Below are 5,014 nucleotides of genomic sequence, written 5' to 3' on the forward strand. Positions count from 1 at the left end.
GTTTGTTTGGGTGTCAAAGAAAATGTATGGAGTAAAAGTGCATTKTTTTCTTTAGGAATGTAGTAAAATAAAATAAAAAAGTAGTCAAAAAATAMAAATAGTAATGTAAAGTACAGATAKCCRKKAAAAAAAAGACAAAGTAGTATTTTAAAGTATTTTTACTTAAGTACTTTACACCACCGACAAGAAGGCCTGCAGTTGATGTGAATGTTTGAGCCAGACTACAGACTATAGACTACTCTTCCACCACTCAACCTTTATGGAGGTAGATTCATGAACACAACTAACATGCACGAAAAGGAAACTAACATCCCGAAAAGGAAACTAACATGCCCGAAAGGAAACTAACATGCCCGAAAAGGAAACTAACATGCCGAAAGGAAACTAACATGCACGAAAAGGAAACTAACATGCCCGAAAAGGAAACTAACATGCCGAAAAGGAAACTAACATGCCGAAAAGGAAACTAACATGCCACGAAAAGGAAACTAACATGCCGGAAAAGGAAACTAACATGCGAAAGGGAACTAACATGCCGGAAAAGGAAATAACATGCACGAAAAGGAAACTAACATGCCGAAAAGGAAACTAACATGCCCGAAAAGGAACTAACATGCCGAAAGGAAACTAACATGCCGGAAAAGGAAACTAACATGCCGAAAAGGAAAACTAACAAGCCCGAAAAGGAAACTAACATGCCCGAAAAGGAACTAACATGCCCGAAAGGAAACTAACATGCCCGAAAAGGAAACTAACATGCTCGAAAAGGAACTAACATGCCCGAAAAGGAACTAACATGCCCGAAAAGGAAACTACATGCCGGAAAAGGAAACTAACATGCCCGAAAAGGAAACTAACATGCCCGAAAGGAACTAACATGCCGAAGGAAACTACATCCGAAAAGGAAACTAGCATGCACGAAAGGAAACTAACAAGCCCGAAAAGGAAACTAACATGCCGAAAGGAAACTAACATGCCGAAAAGGAAACTAACATGCAGAAAAGGAAACTAACATGCCGAAAAGGAAACTAACATGCCGGAAAGGAAACTAACATGCCGGAAAAGGAACTAACAGCCGAAAAGGAACTAACATGCACGAAAAGAAACTAACATCCGAAAAGGAAACTAACATGCCGGAAAAGGAAACTAACATGCACGAAAAGGAAAACTCGAAAAGGAAACTACATGCCGAAAAGGAAACTAACATGCCCGAAAAGGAAACTAACATGCCGAAAGGAACTAACATGCCGAAAAGGAAACTAACATGCCCGAAAAGGAAACTAACATGCTCGAAAAGGAAACTAACATGCCGGAAAAGGAACTAACATGCACGAAAAGGAAACTAACATGCCCGAAAAGGAAACTAACATGCCGAAAAGGAAACTAACATGCACGAAAAGGAACTAACATGCCGGAAAAGGAAACGAACATGCCCGAAAAGGAAACTAACATGCCCGAAAAGGAAACTAACATGCACGAAAAGGAAACTAACATGCCGGAAAAGGAACTAACATCCGAAAAGGAAACTAGCATGCACGAAAAGGAAACTAACATGCCCGAAAAGGAAACTAACATGCCGGAAAAGGAAACTAACATGCCGGAAAGGAAACTAACATCCCGAAAGGAAACTACATGCCACGAAAAGGAAAATAACATGCCCGAAAAGGAAACTAACATGCCTGAAAAGGAACTAACATGCCGAAAAGGAAACTAACATGCTCGAAAAGGAAACTAACATGCACGAAAGGAAACTAACATGCCGAAAAGGAAACTAACATCCGAAAAGGAAACTAACATCCGAAAAGGAACTAACATGCCTGAAAAGGAAACTAACATGCCCGAAAAGGAAATAACATGCCGAAAAGGAAACTAACATGCCGAAAAGGAAACTAACATGCACGAAAAGGAAACTAACATCACGAAAAGGAAAACTAACATGCCGAAAAGGAACTAACATGCCCGAAAAGCGAAACTAATCCTGCCCGAAAAGGAAACTAACATGCCCGAAAAGGAAACTAACATGCCCGAAAAGGAAACTAACATGCACGAAAAGGAAACTAACATGCACGAAAAGGAAACTAACATGCCCGAAAAGSAAAACACGTTGTGCTGCTACATACTAGCGCTTTAGATCATGCTAGTGCTTCTACTATGGAAAACTCCTACTGCAGTATTAACCCTGTTCATAGTAGGACCATTTGGTTCATATGCACTGTTTATTTGCGGCTTGTCACATGATATGACTGACATTAAATTATGATTAGGGGTTATATCATCACTGAAATTTAGCCTAGGTTAGTGTGCCGAGTTTATCAGAAGAGCAAGAACTGTCGAAATAAAAAGTTAATCATTGTCCCGGGGTCKCTTTTTTTGATGAATCAAACAGTATTGCATTTGCGTCATATGGTTTGTTATTGGCATGTCATAACAATACGTAACCATTCACCTGTTGGTCTGATGTTTTTACCACGGATMGCGGAACCAAACATGGTTATTTTACTTCAAGTGGCTTGTGTGCGTGCATGTGTGGATTGCTACATCGCTGGGGCGGTGCAGTGCTTTTCAAGAGGCTGAACCGGGCGGAGGGCGGCGCAATGATTGACTGAGCAAAGGGCTTTGCAATCAACAGAGCTGTGTAAGATCTCTCTCTCTCTCTGCTTGAGCTAGACAGTCTCTCACTACTCGATACGGCGCTGAGAATTTCACACCGAAAAGTATAGCGCTCTCTCGCCGGACATCTGTCTCCAGTCCAGACGCACCGTTGGGAGACATTTTMTGGACTGACTGGGAATGTCGTCCAAAACCGAAGACAGTGCTTGACACAGAACCTGGATGAAGGAAGGAATTTGTCACATTTGAAGGATCCACCCCCCCCCAAAAAATTCTGATCAGCATTCAAATATATATTTAGCCTGAGAAGTTAGATTTGCCAYTTGGATGAAAACCATTAGGACTGCAGCTGCTCGTGCGCATAAGCTAGCAACAATAGAACGCACCATTTACAATTCATCATAACAACTTGCGCTGAATTAGAATGATGAACGTTCAGTGGAGCAACCCGGTCCAATGCATCCGCAGTGGAAAAGTCGGACAGAAACGTGTGGACTCAGAAACAGCAGGTGACGAGCCGGTGTCCAAATGCGCTAGGCTGATCGAGTGTATGTGGGACGTGGGGCTCCTCGGTAGCTCGCCGGTGTCCCCTGTTTCCCCGGTACTCTTGAGCGGCTCCCCGACCCATCAAGGTCCGTTTCGGATAGGCCAGTTTCTGCTCCTACATATGGCTGACAGGGACAGGATACACAGCGCACTCAACATTGARACGGGAGACGCGATGGTGTGCAAGGTAAGCGCAAAGACTATAKCCATTCATTGTGCAATACCTTTGAATGAATGACTGTTTCTGATACGTCCTGTGTTGCTCAACAGCACCAACCTCACATGATGCATATCCTGATCTTCATTAACCCTTTGGTGTCATTATACAATGTTTTAACTGAGACTAATGTGACAGTTGGCTATTTAAATAATCGGGAATCATTAATTTATCCATTATGTTCAGCCAATGATTTGATGAGTGGCCAATGATCCAATACCTCGTGCACCTATTGTGCATTACGTAATAATAAGGTAATAGCCTAATAATAAGGTAATAGKRTAATAATAAGGTAATAGATTAATATTAAGGTAATAGATTAATATTAAGGTAATAGCCTAATAATAAGGTAATAGATTAATAAGAGAGGGATTCATAGCCGAATAATAAGGTAATATATTAATAATAAGGTAATAACCTAATAATAAGGTAATAACCTAATAATAAGGTAATAGCCTAATTAATAAAGGTAATGAATTAATAATAGGTAATAGCCTAATAATAAGGTAATAGCAGAATAATAAGGTAATAGATTATAATAAGATGGCTGAAATATGATCAACATCGGTCCTCTCATTTGTGTTCAAGTCAGTAGACTAGGCCATGGCTGAAATATGATCAACATCGGAGTGGAAATGTAGAGCTGTCGTTCTCCTGTTCCAGGTGCTTAAATAAAGACTTGATCTCAGATGAGGTTAAAGCCAGGTGTAGTTTAGGAGACCTGCGTCCCGTAATTTTAACACATTAAATAACAGTCTCATTTTATCATTGTGTAAATCCACTTTCCTCCACCCCTTGGGGGCACAACTCTCATAAAGAAGCTGAGCCCACACTGATAGCCTGCATCTGTCTCTCCTCAGGTTTAACAACTTAACATTAGAAATCAGTTGTTTTCAATGGATTGGATTTGTTAGACGATTATAATACGTATTGACTCACACCAATGGGGCCAAACTCTAAGCTGATACATCTGAATCCACCCTGATAGATCCCTGTCTCTGTTCTCACAGGTGTTTGACATGGGTCTGTACCAGGAGAAGCTCCGGGCCTACCGCATCCTGCCGGTCCACAGGAACATCAGCCGTATCCGAGACATTGTCCTGGGGGAGCGCTGGGCATACGTCTTCCTAGAGAAGGACCACGGGGACATGCACACCTTCGTTAAGAGCTGCAAGCGTTTGGCGAGGGGCGGGCGGCACATCTCTTTCACCAGGTGGCGTCGGCCGTGGCCCACTGTCACCAGCATGGCATCGTATTAGGAGACCTGAGCTACGCAAGTTTGTCTTCTCCGACAGGAAAAGGTAGAGAGAGACTTGAGATGACACGTGTACCGTTTTCACACACTATCCTGTCAACCCAACCCGTACCAAGCTGGGTCAGATATTGCCTTTCTTTTGACTGCACTGTTTCAGCACTTATGGTGGATATGTATCCAGGCCAGCACAACACAGCTGGCTCAGCTCGACTCGACTCGACTCAGCTCGACTCAGCTAGCTCGACTCAGCTCAGCTCGACTCAGCTCAGCTCGACTCAGCTCAGCTCAGCTCAGCTCAGCTCAACTCAGCTCAGCTCGACTCAGCTCGTGTCGCTCAGCTCGACCTCAGCTCGGGTTCAGCTCAGCTCGACTCAGCTCAGCTCGAA

General features: G+C 42.8%; 1 pseudogene; it reads left to right on the forward strand.

Moving 5' to 3' along the window:
• Window positions 1–2,531: 2,531 nt before the first annotated feature.
• Window positions 2,532–4,678, forward strand: LOC112074073 (tribbles homolog 1-like; annotated as a pseudogene).
• Window positions 4,679–5,014: the final 336 nt, after the last annotated feature.

Source organism: Salvelinus sp. IW2-2015, unplaced genomic scaffold, assembly GCF_002910315.2.
Source record: "Salvelinus sp. IW2-2015 unplaced genomic scaffold, ASM291031v2 Un_scaffold2484, whole genome shotgun sequence".
NCBI lineage: Eukaryota > Metazoa > Chordata > Actinopteri > Salmoniformes > Salmonidae > Salvelinus > Salvelinus sp. IW2-2015.